The sequence below is a fragment of the Glycine soja genome, chromosome 8 (genome assembly GCF_004193775.1).
Source record: "Glycine soja cultivar W05 chromosome 8, ASM419377v2, whole genome shotgun sequence".
NCBI classification, from domain to species: domain Eukaryota; kingdom Viridiplantae; phylum Streptophyta; class Magnoliopsida; order Fabales; family Fabaceae; genus Glycine; species Glycine soja.
In genome coordinates, this window is record NC_041009.1 from 12,634,217 (window position 1) to 12,652,555 (window position 18,339).

The following is an 18,339-nucleotide window of genomic DNA, read 5'->3' on the forward strand; positions in this document are numbered from 1 at the left end:
GAGCCTGTGGTTAACAAACCCTCCTACACACATGACACACCCACAAAAAAAATTCTCTTTTATGAGTATTTATTATATGTTGTAAAAAATGGTTGGTTGTGTAAACTATTTTTTAAGTCCATCGATGAAAATATCATCAAATAATATTTTCCATAAATCAAAATATTATTAGTTGATGATACAATGAAAGGTTTAATAGACATATAGCTTGAAAAGTTTTTAAATTATCAATCAATTAAAAATCATTCTTAATATAATTTTTGACATAATTATTATAAAAATTAATTAATTTATCATACGAAAATATTTTATAATTGAATGATATTATAAAAAAAATCTTTTAATTATCAATAACTATTCTATAGAGAAAGCTATAATTAATTAGTATACTAAAGACACTAATCAAGAAATAAGAAGTGTTATATGCTAAATATTTTAAATTACTTAAAATATTATTATGGAATACTTTTTACATTTATATAATATTCATTTTCTAATTTCCATTCCCTTGATTAGTGTTTTAAACACTAATTAACATTTGTCATAAACTAACAACAATATAAAAAAGTTTATATGAGACAATTTATTGTTAGCCTTTCCCTCTCATTGAACACCTTTATATAGTTCATTTGAAAGATTACAAAAAAAAAAAAGTGCAGGGTGATTTTCCTTATCCACTCTAATTTATTATGATTTGTTAGTCGATAGATCAATTCTTATGAATCGCAAGTGGGTTCTACTTTTTTCCATGGAAGAAATTACTTTTTTTTAATGGCACAGAAGAAATTACTTATCACTTACCATATATACTTCTCATATTTCAAACATTCATGAGATTATGGGGCTTGTATGTAGCACGATGATGGTGCTTATGGTAGAAATAAAGAAAACCAAAAATTCATTGTTTAAATTGTGTACGTGAAGTATACTCTTTCACGTAGTATTTATTTCATGAATGGAAATGAACATAAAATTGAAGTTTGGAAAGGAAAATTGGCCTATCAAGTCTAATTTTATATTACCACTGTTGAAAACAAGACACCAATAAGCTAATGGTTATTACTATATTATGCATATACCTATTGATTCCTTCTCTTTCCAATCTTAAATCTTAGTTCATCTTCATCCGAGGGGTACAATACCCTTCTCTCCTTCTAGGCTTCCATTGAAGACTCTAAAGAAGGAAGGTCTTTTTGTCTAGTTGGTCCAATACTTCGTCAAACCACTATTGTAAGTGAACTGGAATCACCTACTTCACCACACCTGCACTCTAGGTAACTTCTATTAACCTTCAGAGCTTAAACCTTTATGGAATTATATATATATATATATATATATATATATATATATATATATATATATATATATATATATATAATAAAAAAACCTTTAGCGGAATATCTCATCTTTTTATATGTGACCTTCTAAATTTTTATTATTTCAACTTTGCTGATAACATCTTTTAACACTTTCGACAATGATTTCACAATGGAATCACGATTTTGTTATATTATGATAGAACAAAGATGATTTCATAACGAAGTCATAATTTTATTATTCATATTATACAATGAAATCATAATTCCGTGAAAAGAACATTTTGAAAATAGAAATACGAATCAACCCCTTGTTAAGGACCAATAACAATGCTAGGGGAACAATACCAACTTCCATGTCACTTACATTCATTTTGCTCTGTTGGACCAGAAAAAATAATGATTTTAACCAGTAACTATGGGCAATTGCTTCCTACACCTCTTTTAAGCTTATGGAACACCTAATCCAAAATGTAAAATTACATTCCAAAAATATCACTCTAGAATGTAAATTTTTACATTCAGGAAAGACTTTCCAAAATGTTGTTTTACAAAATTATATTCCAGAATTGGTGTAGCTGCAGTAAGCAAATGGGAGGTGTAGAAAGTAATTTTCACAACTGGCTTCCTATGTTTTCGGAAATTGCTATTTACAGTTTTTTTTTATTTCTAACACTACCATTTTATAATTTTTAAACTTTTATTTCCAAAAACACCCTTTTCTAGAAATAGTTTGCACGAGTTAAAATTTCTCATTCCACATTCTAGAAATTAATTCCTAGAAGTGTTTTAACACTTCCAGAATTTAACTTTTGAAAACCAATTCATTCTATTACGTTCACGCACCTCCCTCATTTGACATTGTCTCCATGGAATCGGATTCAAAGAACATAGTCAAATTTGATCCTGAATCATTCATCAGAGCGAAACAATATGATCATGCCTGGAAATTTCCTCTTGTACAATCATACCAACACCAAAAAATTGAGCTTTCATTATCGCCACGACAATTTCCTCAACTGCTACGTGTACACCGTCAACATGTGAAAGGTCGTTTGGCAACAATTCCTTGCTCACAAGCCCATTGTGATAGTGAATAATCACTGATTTGAAAAATAAAAAGAACAATGCTCTCAATTTCACAACACTTGAATCTAGGGGATTACACTTCCGAAAGAAGAAATGGGGAACAAGCTTTTTTCTTCCTTGCCAAATTAGTCTTTAACTCAACATTATTTATTGGATGCCGAGTGTATGCTGATGGAAATTGGTGGTATTGAAATAAGATTAGGGGATAGTGGTGAGCATTGATCTTTGAAAGAGAAAAAAAGAAAAGGTTATTTCAATAAATTTATTTAAAAAAGAAAAGAAAAAAGGGAGTGTATTTAGTAATGAGTGGAAATGTAAATAGTAGGAGCCTTTTTTCCACCCAAACTGTGATATCTTAAAAAGCCCTTTTCTTTATCAAACAAATTAGTTTAGAAAAGCCCCCATAGTCCATTTTTGGTCAAGAACTTTTTCCATTTATTTGAGCAACATTATTATTCTGGATTCTCCAATAACTGTTGTTTTGTATTATTTAATTTCTATCATCATAAATTGTTTATTTTGGCAAGAAAAAAAAATCTCTCCCCCTTTCCACGCATGCATGTGCTAATGCCCTGAACTGAAACTTCAACAAAAATCCTCCAATTCTTCTTAGCATACGGTTAGAAACTTAGAATGAGGCTAGATTTTCAATTCTAAGCGGGGATGTAGGAACTTGGAAGTGGAACTTCGGCCCCGGACACCATTTGGTCCATTTGTGCACGTTTTATGTAGAATAATGGGCAGTACCAATATGAACGAATTCAATGCATCATTTTACAATTGCTTACTTAACTTAGATGGTTTTCGGCCCTTAAATTTGTGCATCGATCTATTTGACTGAAACAAAATTTATTTGATTTTCGTACATTTTTGTTCGTGCAATTAATATGGCAGTACTTATGTACAAATCCTCCATTTTTTTAAGAGAACCCATGTTCAAAATTATGTAATTCAACGCAATTTTGATTTACAAGATTATTTTTTTCTTGGGCCAAAGCAAACTAAGTTAAACTATTAACTAGAAGGAAAAAAAGAATTTGATCAAGATTTCCTATTATATTCGTACATTTACAAATCCATTATAGAACTATTAGAAGATATATTCTTAACAACTAATTCATACACGATACTGTATTAATTGAACTAGATTTATTTGATACTCATTATAGTTGATCGATCTAATGATATATATCAGTACATGTGCAGCAAGAATAAGGGTTAATCTTGAATAAATATAATCTGCAGGTTTAGCAGCCAATGTCTGTCTATATGACTATTGACTTGGAACATAACATAGGCCTAACATTAGTCAAAGAGAAATGGTGTCTGACTTGGCAAGTTGTAACTCACCAAAGGTCAAGCTACAGCTATTTTGGTTTTATCTAGAACCAAAATACGATCAAAAACAGCTAAGGATAGATTTATTTGCATTTGCTCGAATTCCAAAGCATCGTTTTTGTCAAAAGTTAGGCAAAAAGGCACATTATTTTTTCCCCTCACTTTTGTTTATATGGCCCCCTCTTGAATTATCGTTCTTTATAGTTTAATATATATATATATATATATATATATATATATATATATATATATATATTGAATCATAGATAATTCATTTTACATAAATTGGTTGGGTATACATGAATGAGCGATTAACAACATGTTTGAAAACACGTATGAAAACCTAAAAAAATCAAGTTTATCTTGGACATAATGTGAAAACTACGGTGCATGTTTGGTTTAGCATCAAAACAAAAAAACTTAAATCCATAACCTGAACATCTTAAGCTACATAGAGTAACTTTTGTATTAATGTGAGACATCAATGTAAATTTTGTCAGACTTGATATCAAATCAGACATTACTGATAATAAGAAGCGTTAACTTGAAAGTAGAAACTCATATCATAGAATCTGAAATCATTCACGCATTAAATTATATTAGTTCATTTAAAAGGAGTGAAATTGACCAACATCACTACTAAAAAAACACTTTACTTTTAAGATTAGATAGATGGATGAATTTGATATCGTGAATATAATTTAAGACTAAAATAAATAGAATTTGATATTTTAATGATTGGTGCATTGATCATACAACTTGTATGAATTCATTCTTTTGATATGATTACAAGACTTTATTCTATTTCTTAGTAAAAAAAATCTTATAAAAAAAAAAAAGAAAAACAAATGATGTGTTTTGACTCAACATATAAAGTTTAGTGAGTAATAAATTTTAAATAATAAAGCTTTAACTAGAATAATTAATCATTTCTAGCGTGAAATTAAGATTCAGATTGTAAAAAATGTTAGTGATGATATTTCAAAAAAAAAATATGATAATTGAATAAATTTAAAAATTCAAAAAATAATACTAAGTACTATATAATTTCAAAATTTTGAAGAATAATTTCTAAATAAAAACATCATAACTTATGTTTTTACAAACAAAAAAAAAGTTTATTCAATCACTTATACAAATATCATGTAAAATACCTACCCAAAAACAATCATGTAACATAATTTTTTCCTATTTTCAGGGCCAAATTAGTAATGACCTGTTAGATGTGTTGATAAGTGGCCTACAATAACTAAATATCATGTCACAGAGAAATATATATCTACGAGACATGAGCTGCATTGTTAATCTGTTACTGTGTTGTTGATTTAGGTTTTTGTCGTTTTGAAAAGGTTGTTTTCACTTGGACTCATTAATATTGCGTCTTGCAAGCAATAGGATTGGATAAGGATAGCTACTATCATTTATTTTTTTTCCTTTTCCCTTTCTTTTTCTTTCATTTTTATGCATGTAAACAAAGTTTTATTTTTCAATTAAGATACAACGATAGTAAGCCTTCTAAAATAGGCAAAAAAGTCTAATAACATAAAAGTTTATGAAATATGTAAGATAATTAACCCAACTTCCCAACCTCCATATGTAAGATAATTAACAGCCAATAGATCCAATATTAATATGTTAAAATATTGAAATAAACTATTGAGAAATTTTAGAATGTAAAAATGTTTTTATTAATTTTATATTGGTCGTGATTTTATAACTACGTATTAAGTTCGGTACTCTCTCTCTCTCTCCATGGAGATCTTATTAAACCTAACGAGGAAAATAAAAATAGAGCTATAAATCAACTGTTCCACAGCATACATTTTGGTAAAGATCTTTACTAGTAGGCATTACTATTAATTGAAAATGTACGTGAACTAAAAGGAGTATCTCGAATTAGAATATCAAGTCAAAGCAATAAATACGAATGATAATAATAGAGACATTTCAATGTCAATATACTATAAACACAGAATATAATCAGATATAACGATTTTCACCGAATGTGGCATCATATAAATCTTTAGTATACAAATTCCTTGTCTGAAGTCAATGTGTATCAAACCAAAATAGTTCCATACATGAATGTCAATGAATTAAGGATTGAAAAAGAAAAAATGGATTCACATGTATGCCGTGAAAAGTCAGCCATATTAATAAGAATAGTAAACGAGCATAATAAAAATTTCAGCCTTTTCACATTATTACATGAAAAAAATAATGTAGGAAATTAATATACGTACAGAAATAGTAGTGATGGGGTACAACAAGTTGGAATTTGCTTGAACAAAACAAGGCAACGCCGTTACTTATGCCCATTATATGACCAAAAAAGAATGTGTGAGAGAGATAGAGGCAATGGCATATAGCCTGAGCTGGCCAGCACCCACATCTAGGTTTTTGGAAGGTAGAATTTGGCTTTTTGTTTTTGGAGGGTGACACACACACACACTCTAATTTATACTCATATTTAATTATTTTTAAAAAAACAGTATATTAGTAAGTTATAACACAAATATTTGTGAGATAGATTTGCTAAATTATACCTACTTATTTGTTTTAGAATGAATATTTTAGCAAATTAAAATTTCAATTTTCTTAATATATATTTATATATATATAATAAAAAAAATTCTAAATTACTAATCAATTGGAAATTTGGACATGTATCACTTTTACGTGTAAAACTTAATAAACTTATTATACATAAAAATTTATAATTAAATAATAACGTAAAAATTTTGTATATTGTTAGTGGGTGGAATATTTTCTCTCTATATATTTTTTATTCTTTTTACTTTAATTCACCGCTTAATTTTATTCTTATTTAAAATATTCTTTTGATTAAAAGTTACAATCATTTAAGTTAACTCCCTACATATATAACATATAAACTAAAATATGAAATAAATAAAATAAAAATAAATTAAATTTATTTTATTTTATTCACTCAAAATATCTTTAAATATGATGACATAATTTGTTTGATGAATTTTTTTTAATAATGTTTACTTAAGAAAAATTCTTCCATTTATAAAAATATTGTATGTGTATGATTTTATAATTAAAATAAAAAAATTAATTAGTTAAAAAGAAAAAAAAAAGAGGGAATGTAATGTCTTTCCTCTCTTTTTTGTTTTACATTGTATTTATCTATAACTCTATATAGAGGCAGTATCAACTAATGCACAATGTTTCGTTTTTTTTAATTTTATATAAATAAAATAAATAATTATTTTCTCTCTTCCTCTTTATATCATTTTTTATTTTATTTTATTCATGTTAAAAATATTTTAAAAATATTTTTTATTTTTAGTTCCCATTTTATTGTCAAAATTATACTTAATATTTTATAAATAAAAAGTTAAGTTTAAATTTTATAATGTGTTCATTAAATGCATTTTTATTTATTTATTAGACATGTTATTAAACTTCTCTCATCATTAATAAAATTTTGGCACCATATAGTAGGTATTTTTTATTTTATAAAATATAAATAATTAAAATAAAATATTTTTGCTTCATTTTATTTTTACTATGTCTTCCCAATTTTTCATATGACATACAATGATATAAATAATTGAATTTTATTTTTTTGAAAAATTAAATAATGGTAAATTTAAAAATAATATGAACGGAGCGAGAGAATTCATATTTAAGAGTAACCTTTCCAATACACAAAAGGATATATTAGACTAACTTAAGACTTTTTCACTATTAAATACAAAGTTAAGCAGTAATAAATATGAACAGACATATTAAAACATTAAAGAAAAAAATACAGTATAGTTTTAGTTCTTATTTTTTCAATACATGTAACTAAGGCCCTTGTACTTTTATATTAATGAATTTGGATTTTAAACTTTAAAAAAATATAAATTTGGTTTCTTTGAAATTTAAAAAATATGATGAATTCAACATAAAAAAAAATATGATGAATTTTTAAATAAGAGAGTCTATATAATTAAATTCACATGTTTTTAAAAGTTTAAAGACCAAATTTATTAATATAAATTAAAAATATAGAAACCTTAAACACGTTTAACTGTAAATATAGAAACTAAAAATAAATTTTTCTCGAATATCAATGGCTTCATTCTTAAAATTTGTATGTATAATTTCTTCGCATATTTATGGGTAATTATAGTTTTTCTCTATTACCGGCTGTGACGACGGGCTGCGTTCAAAGACAAGTAGGGTGTATTTAATGGTGCAAGACTATCATACTCATTCTACAGTGAGAGATAGCCTCTGAAGTTAATTGGTTTAAAGTCAAAGGAATTAATCACCGAAATCATTGTTATTTTTCATTTTTCACTAGTAAATTCTTTGATTCAACAGAAAGAATGAATAAGATAAAGAGAAACGCTTATTTTATTTTATTTATTTATTAGCGGTTAAAGAGAAATGTTATCAACACTATATTTGTTTCTTTTTTATAAAAAAAACAATTACAGTTTTTTTTCTCCTAATCATTTTTAAAATTTTTAATTTTGATCCTCTTAATTTTTAGTTATAACATTTAGTCTCCTAATTTTATAAATTTGTGATTTTGATCCCCTTCATAAATTATTAACTAATAATTATGATTATTAGAAATATTAAATTAAATAAAAATTATTAACTATTTAAAAACTTTAATAAAAAAATATTAATTATAATGTAATGTTATTGTCGATAGAGTCGAGTACGATAATAGAGAAAGAAGATATATTTGCGGAGAAGAAAAGAAGTACACTATTATGAAAAGTTAGGAATAATATTTTTTATTTTTTTAAATAATTAATAGTTTTGATTAATTTATAATTAACTTAATAACTTAATTATATAATTAAAATTATTTGTTAATAATCTATCAGAAAGATTAAAATTATCAATTTATAAAATTAAGAGACCAAATATTATAATTAAAATTTAGAAAAATCAAAATCATGAATTTGAGAAACTATGTGAAATAAAATTAAATTTAACCTTTTTTTATAAAACTTTTATCTAATAACCAGTGTTAATTTCAAAAAACCGGATTGGTAAAAAAATACAATTTACGTACGGTTTATTAGTTCAACTAACCTACAGTAAAATTGAAAATAATTAAATCTATATTTTTAATATTATATAATATTTGAAGTACCAATTTTATTGAAAATAATATAAAATTATAAGAAATCAAGATATAAAAAATTATAAGTTAATATATATAAATAACTAAATTATATGTGTTGTAAGATAAAAAAATAATAATAAATGGAAAAGTAATATATACATATATGTGTGTGTAATTCTTAAATATGTATTTTTATTTATTTTAAAAATATTTGAGATTAAATTTTAAAAAATAGAACCAAAGATTAAAAAAAAAGGATAAAAAAATTCTTGTTTAAACTGGTTTCCAGTACCAATCTTTTTATTGCTTTTGAACCGTTCGACAAGTTCCTTACCAGTTCTGAAATGAACAAATTTTTTGGAGTTAATAAATCATATACTAAATTAGTTCTCAATCGTTCCATCGTGTAGATGGATCAAGCCAACCGATCTAATTCGGTTTTCAAAACTATACTAACAACTAACAACTAGCATTAATTCCATTAAGTTGAGTCAAGTTTACTATATGTTAAAGCTTCCATGTAAGTAATGTAAAATTATCATTGCATGGTAAAGTTTTTCCTTCAAAATTTTAACAAAAAAGTTACATTTTAAGGGATTGAACTCGAAACTCTTAATTGAGTTAGAGCAATCGTGGTTGATTAGTTGGTCTTTAGACACTCAATATATATTGAAGAGTTTGTAAAATAATTTGCAGTTGAAACTCTCACATCCTTATAAATTCAGCACACCCACTACCCATGACTAGACTAGACCTGAGTTTGTGGATATATACTATATGCCTTTCTTTTCCTTTTTAGTGAATCTTACGTGATTTTTCATCAAATAATAAGTAATGTTATAAAAACTGTTAGAATTTTTAACATGATAAATAAATCAAACTTTAAAGAAAAAGTGTTATATATAATTAAATAATTATTTGTTTAAACTAAATTAACTATTCTACAGAATTATTTTTTAAAACTTTAGAAAAAATCTTTAAATTAAATTAAACTAAAACAAACATTTTAATTAGAACTCACTTTCTTTCTTCACCGATCCTGATCCTAAGATCAGTACACATGCTTGTACACAACTATTTCAACTTTCACATAACGCACTAAACATGTGAAATTTAATCATGCATTGATCTGGCAGCTTCATCATGCCCATCCCCATCTTATCCCACTTTCCATCCATGTATAAAAAGCCCATTTGTATGTACCAGAAACCATTTTTGTTTGTTTTTTTGCCTCTTTTATATGAAACTAATGTGTTTGAATCGATTATTAGAGAACTGACAATTATTTCAAAGGGAATATTTTCAGTTATAATACATGTTGTTGTTTTATATATAGTCACCATTCATTAAATAAAGGGGTTTCCCCCTCTTCTTTTTCTTTTTTCTCAAGTCAAGGTCATTCAATTAAATTACAACAAGTTCCTTCAATATGTGGAATAAATTGGAAACATGCTAACCCTTTTTTTTTTTAATGAAAAGTAGTAGAATGGAGACACTATATATATTTTTGGTAATGACATGTCAAGACTACTAGTAGAGGTTACCCAAAAAAATATTGTACAAGTCTAAGTTATAATCAGTTAATTTTCTCTAATCGTATCTACGTAGTAGAGTATACGTACTTAGCTAACTGATTTTGATGTTATAAGGAATCTCTTATCAATAAAAAAAAAACTGTTTACCAAGAGAGATTTTAGTTACTAAAAGAAAAATTGAAACCAAATTCATTAAGAATATTTAATTTTTTTTTTCAAATTAATCCTTGAACTTCATTTTTCCACCCTCAATTTTCAGTGTGATAGGATTTGTCCATGACATCAGAAATAAAAATCTGGGCATGCAGCACATTAAAACACAAGGACATTGATGGGATGGACCTATATGTAGCCCTGAAATTTTTCTCTACCCCACCCATTTGAATTTTAAACATGAGCCCTTTATATATATATATGGAGCTAAATAGTGCCACTATATATATTCATGCTGCTACTTACAACCAAATATGCACCGATTGTACAATTTGTGATTTATGAAGTGTGCAATGAGCCAGTGAGACAAGTAGAGGAATCGCACGCGAAAAAAATTAAAAAAGATTCTTTGTCTGAATCCATTAGCTTGATGACAACTTACACTAAATGCCTCTGTCGGTTATATATATATATGGTAACAGAATATTAGAGTTCCATATGCTAGTGGACCTATATATCCATATATGAGGCTGGATATCGTTCACTCGCAAGAATTAAATTGTAAGTAGAAATTAGAGAAATGTTAGAAGTATATTTTATTAAACATTCTTTTAAATAATTTTTTATTGTTTAAAATTTATTAAAATTATAAAATTTTGTGGATCACATAACATAAAAAGAGGATATACATTTAAAAGAAGTGTGTTAAAAAATGTATTCCTAATCTTCTTAGTACATATTATAATCCAGAGAGATTAGTCATGACAAAATTGAATATTTTATACTAATAACATAATTGTAAAAATAAGTAGATTGATATTATAAGTGTTTATATTTTTCTCTTATTGTATAACTTTGAACCTGCTAACGATGAGTTAAAATTAATTTTGGATTTAATGTTTTTATTTAATTTCAATAAACCGTACTTATTAATTATAAATTCACCTAAAAATATATTTTGGGGGGTGGGGGCAAGTAAGAGAATAAGGTAAATTGTTTAAACAGGCCTTATTAATTCGACTACATATACATAACAGAGCGAGAAACACGGGTAGAGTCATATGAAAGACTTGTGCTTTCCTTTAATTTTTCATAATACTTTTCTATTTTCATGATGGTTTCTCTTCTTCTTTTTGTTTATATAGTTTTACGTACGTTCTTTATGAATTATGATTGATTTGTTGCAGAAGATGCATGAATGAATGCTTGTTTGATGACTTATATTATAAGAGAGATGAATTTATTAATATTATTATTGTCAAATGAATTGATCTATTATGAGTCTTATATTGAATAGATAAGAAGTTAAATGTAGTATTAAGTCATGTGCCTAGCTCTCTTCTACTTAATTAGTCTTTTGGATTAGATTATCCGTGTATACTTAAGTCATAGCCATTGTATATATTAAAAAGTTTAATGTGATACTTATTAGTTAAGTAGAAACACTCTGTGCATCAAATTAAACCACATGCACCACTACTTATGCATGTTCTTATCAATTTCTTTGAGTTTTATTCCTATAAACATAGATCCATACATGATACTTAACATGTTAGTTATAACATTATATGTATGAATTGATAGGCACAATGCCTAATTAGTATCCATTGTTTATGATTAGGCTAGAATTATTAGATATCTAATCATATTTGTTCTTTTAGTTTTCGTCTCTGAGTGTCAATGTTAATCCAATAAAAATTTTATTGTTGATATTTTTTTCAATCTCTAAACATTTCACCTCTTCATCGAAATTTTTTTCTACCCCTATCATACTCAAGCTTGGTAGTTTTCATTGCTCGTCCAGGGTTGAGTCCTGAAATTTGATGGAGAATTTAAAAAGTCACCTACAAATGCTTTACTACTTGATAAATTAGTCTTTTGGTTGGATTTTCTTTAATTTTATGGTTTTTTTATGGACTTAATTTTGTGCTAAAAGACATAACATGATCGTATATATAGTAATTTCTGACATTGAAATCATGCTGAGGACAATTCATTATAAGATTTATAATTAATTATTTGATTATAATAGATGTTAAAAATTTATATAGTTGCAGTAAAAAGAGTTTATATAATTTGAATATTTATTTATTAATCTTCATATTTATTATTATTATTATTTATTTAATCATCTCCGCAAACTAACCCAGAATCATGAATCCAACACTGCCATATATAGGAGGTCAATTTAGTGCAACGACTCAAATTGAAATTACACCACTTCTCATAGGATATAGTCAGCAATCTGAAGATGACAACCACTGGGTTTTGAGAAACAATCAAGTATTTGGTTAAATTAAACTTAACCTTGATTTAATAATTTCTATATTATAAAAAGTATTCATAATTGCGCACTGCAATTACATATTTAACAAAAAAAAATTATTATTTAAATCATTTCATTGATGTGACAATAATTATTAGATAATAACATATAACATCTATTGTGCCAAATACAAATCAAAGTTAAACTCAATTGATGGCGATAAACATGTTCGCTAATGATGAAAATGTCTTAAACAGTAATAATGTGTGGGTTAACATACAATAACTTGATTGTTGACGAGTAACGCAAATAGTTGGAATATTCTTGCATGTACGCAACAAAAAAGAAATAGGAATCTTGCATGTGAATGATAGCTACAATTGCTAGATGTGACTAGATTTGGCTCCTTTTTAGTTATTATCATGTGTAATTTTTCACGGGTTATAAAAGAATTGATGAAATGTATAGTCCCGTGTCATTATTATATAATAAAAATCCATCCTTAGAAACTTGCTCGAATGACCAGCATGTTTCAGTGTTGATATTTTGTTTACAATAATGTTATAAGGACATAAATTCTTTATAAAGATGATATTAAAAAAATAACAAATAAAAAAATGACTATAAGTCATAGCTAGGTAGTAGATTATTTTCTTAAATCACAAACATCATTCACACTAGATAATAAAGATGACAAAATTATTCTTTCAAAATGTAACTGCATGCATACATGCTCAGGAATCAAACTCAACTTAACCGAGAGAACCTAAAATCATTACAAATTTTGATTGGAACCTAGCTAACTTGACCTGGCCTGCTTAAATTAATTTACAGGTTAATGTAAGATTGTTTTAAAAAAATATAATTAGTTACACTCTACAAAGATAAATCTATTAGTCTGGTACTAAGAACTTTTAATGTAAAGTAAGTTTTTAAATAGTTTTTAGGATCATGCTAAATTTATTAAAAGCTAAGGCCATGTCGTCTAAAAAATGTTCATAACAGGGTATTGCACACAATCCCAGACTTTACGTTTAGCCAACAAACTTGACTCGTTTTAAGGCAAAAGTTCAGCTATTTTACGTATCTGTACGAAGGCACTCTTCCGTAGATGTAGCTTTCAATATCTGAGTGAAGATTAGTCACGTATACTAAAAAACAATGAGAAAAAGAGAATATTCCTAACGAAACGTGCTAATATATTTGTACATGTCTTTTGAAAAAAATAATATATTAGGATGTAAGTTACATTTCCGCGAATATATAAATTAAAAGTTATACTTATTAATGTTATTTTCTTAAAAAAAAAAGTGTTAGTTTTACAGTTCACCTCAAGGTAAACCCACTTTCAAAAGATACAAAAATACAAAATATTGCTTCTAAATTTTGTCTCTTGAAAAGTGTGAACGGAAGTTTAGGTGTATTATAACGGTTTAACAAACCAAAAATCATTAGAAATGACCATTTGTGACGTACGTCAAATAGAAATATAAATTAGTCTAGTCGAGCTGAGTACTAGAAATTTAGATTTAATTTGTGAAAAAAAAATAAAAATTCAAGCTTAACTTGCTTATTTAAGCAAATTTAATTAAAAACTTGAGCTTGTCTTATTTAACAATAAAATAAAATTCAAACTTAACTTATTTAGTTTATTTATAACTTAGTTATTTTTTAGTTTGTGAAAAACTTTCTTAAATTATTTTTTTAATTTTATTGACTTAGTATTTAATAAAACATTTTAATACTAAATAATAACCTATAAATAGAAATATGTGTTAAACAACTGCTATAATATTGTAGAATTTATAAATTTTATTTTAATCTTCACTATTAAAATAAAATGTAATGATCAAGTTTGATTTTTCTCACTCTAATATACAAAACACCTTATTATTAGATATACTCCCTAAACAAGGGCATATCTAGTGAGAGGGTAATTTTATGAGTAAAAATAAATCTAGACATATAAATATACATAAAAGATTAAAATTTAATATTATGTGATCGCTTAAAAAAAATTATATATTTTTTTAAAATCTTAAATTTGTGTGTTTTATCTTGAACATTCAAAATAAGATTTAATGATAAAACTTCATTCCTCTCACACTCATGTAAAAATAAAGTTATTCATATATATATATAAAAGTGAGCTATTCACAAGCTATTAACCTTGAGCATGTAAAGCTTGAGTTTGATTCATTTAAATAATCAAGAACAATTCCAAGTTTGAGTTTGTTTATTTAATTAAACAAATAAGATTGATCAAATATTTAACAAGCCGAGCTCGAGGAATTCATCATTAGCTTGACTCGTTTACACCTGTAACTTTAATTGCTTTTGTGGAAATTTTTTAAACATTTACATTGGATAATTTAAGATAATCTTAACTTGCATCTTAATTTTAGGGTTAAATATATTATTTATCCTTCAAAATAATACAAAATTTCAGTTTTAATTTCTATAAAAAAAATTATTCATTTCAGTTAAACAAAAATAGTACTTTTAATCTCTAATAAAAGATTAAAATTACATCACTTTTTATAAATGTAAATATTAAAAAGAAATAAAAAAATTTATGATAACTAAACAAAAATCATGATATTTGAAACCAAAAGCATACTTATTCCTAATTTTAATTATGTCTTTTTATACTGATATAAGTAGGATACTAGCTACTGTTAATTAAGTACATGATGTTATGTTATTAGGCCACAAATGACAACTTTAAAAAACATTAATTTTATTTAAATTTAATAAGATTTGTATTTTGTGTTGATATTAATTTTATGTGTACAACATTTTGTATTTGTATTTTTTAAAATTTGGTATATTTACATATTCATGTCATCTCTTACATTATGTCATATGTAATTTCTGCCAAGATATAAAGTATATAAGTATGAACATCTTTTACCTTATAAATTGGTTTTATATGATTGATTTAGACTTATAACTCACATTCTAGATTTATAGAATCAAAATCTATTCTAGCAATTATTGTTGGATCTATGGTGCTATCCGTTGTTGGGATCCAAACCATTATCAAACCACCTGTATATGTCTAGTCCTACAAATTTCATTCTTGAAATGTTAAGTCTTTGATGTAAGGGGGTGTTGGAGAATCCACATCGAGTAGAGATATATATGACCAAAATATAGTATATAAGGGAGCAACCTTCACCTTTATAGGGTTTGGGTAGGTTTAAACTCAAATTTTAAGATGGTATCATAATTTATCTTAGATTTATTATTAAAGGATTATCCACCATATTATTCATGCATCAAACCCAAAAGTGTTTGAGCATGAGAGACTGCATTGAAAAAAACTCAAGTCTCACGTTAAATAGAGACAATATCAATATATAATATATAAGTATGGGACAAGGTTTACCTTGCATGCATATTTTTTGAGTTGAGTTAGTCTCAACTAAAATTCTAAGGTGATATTAGAACATATCTTAGCGAGTATCTTTGGACCTACTGGACCACCTATTATTGGGTTGTTATCAGACCACTCACTATCGAACCACCTATAGATGACTAGTTCTGCAAATTTCATGTGAGATGTCCAATCTTCGACGTGAAAGAAGTGTTTAGAGATCCTTAAGCACAAGCCCGAGTCACTTGTCGTTGCATGGTTCTCACTCGCCACAATGAAATGACTATAATTGAATTTGAAGTATTTATATAAACACACACTTGACCCCCTTGACATCGCTTTCATTGTGGGTTGTTAGGGCACCACAATGAAAAAATTCAATAGATCGAAAACAAGCAGCAATAATTAGTGATGACACTGTGGGTTCTTGACATTGTGAAATGGGAGGGGAAGTTGGTCTTGGTTTTTCTTCTACCTTACATTGTTCTTTGCTAGGGTTCCAAATGTTTTAAATATAATTTTGCACATAGGTCCATATAATGATTTTATACGGGGATTAAACTGCAAAAATCCTAATAAGTAAATAGATTTTAATCTCATTTGTTGAATTTTTATTAATATATCTAATGATTAAAATGGTCCACCAATAGATTAATTGAATTATTGTCCACTAGAAGTCAACCATCTTATAATGCAAGAAATTAATTTCATCAAAAGAACACATATCCCACAACATTTTCAAAATAAATCCAAATCCCATCATTTTCAAAAATCACATGTTTACAAAGGTATCTTATAATTTGAGTCTTTACTTAGTTAGTCATAAGTTTTACTTATCCCAAATATAATGATAGACATGTTTTAGTAAGTACAAGTGAATTAGATGAAGGTAGGAGATAAAGGTTGTTAACACCGTTCGTGAAACTTGGTAGTAATATTCTAGAAAGCAGACCTGTGCTAATAGACCTGTCAAGGGTAATGTGAGAAACATAATAAAAAAAAAACATGTGGATTTTTAAATGATGTCAATGTTTTATTGGTGGAATAGGAAATGGAATGAGGTCTTGAGAGAGGTGATCTTCATCCTACCTCATGACATGAGATTTACTACTTAATACATCAGGAGATGGTGTCTACCATTTGTATATAGGTTTGGGTATCCTTTATCTCATACATTATCAAAATATATATATATATAATTTGCTGATTAAAAAAATATTCTTTCACATCATAGTAATTAAATTAGATTTAGTTTTCAATTTTTAATTAGAAATAAAATATTTTTAAACGTGGATATTCAATAGTTAGATTTATAAACATTTATAACTCTTTCTCATTTTTTATATCATAATTAAAACAAAATAAATCATCTTAAATAATAATAAAATATTATTTAGCCCCTTGTTTATTTTTCATTAATTCTTTTAAAACATTTTTCGTTTGTCCCCGTCCTTACATTCTGAGCAAAGTACAAATCTGCATTGGCATGCCAACCAAACGGAATCCATCAAATCACCAAAAAAATTGAATTATTAGAAATTGAAATAGCATTTCTCAAAAAAGAAATTGAAATAACGTGTTCTGAATTTGTTGAGATTATTTTAATATATAATATGCATTTTATTATAATATTAAAAATTAAAACCTACATATTTTGATTTCAGTTTTATTTGTTAAAAATTATAGACATTCTCTATTTCCATCAGGTTTTTGATATAAGAATTGTTTTTTATCTTAAAAAAATCATGTTTTCTTGAAATTATAACTTTTTTTGCTAAGATATTTTAATTAATTTCAAATTTTTTTACTAACTAAAAAATTTATTTACCAAACCGTTAAATAAATTTTTTAATAGTTTCTAATATTTTTTTAAATGTTAACTTCTAATTTTTTATATTTTTTCATTTTTATTCTCAATATTTATCTAATTTTATAATTATTCTTTTTAAGTAAATTAATAATTACTTCAATAATTAATTTTTTAAAATATATATAATTTAATAAATTAATTTTTCAATTTTCGGTTAGTTAGTTATATTTTCATCAAAAAATTATGTTTCCGAATGTTATAAATATGTTTGAGATATTCTTGAAAATGAAAGACATATTTTTTAAGAAAACATTTCTCTTTTCAATGGGAATCTTAAATTACCACCCAT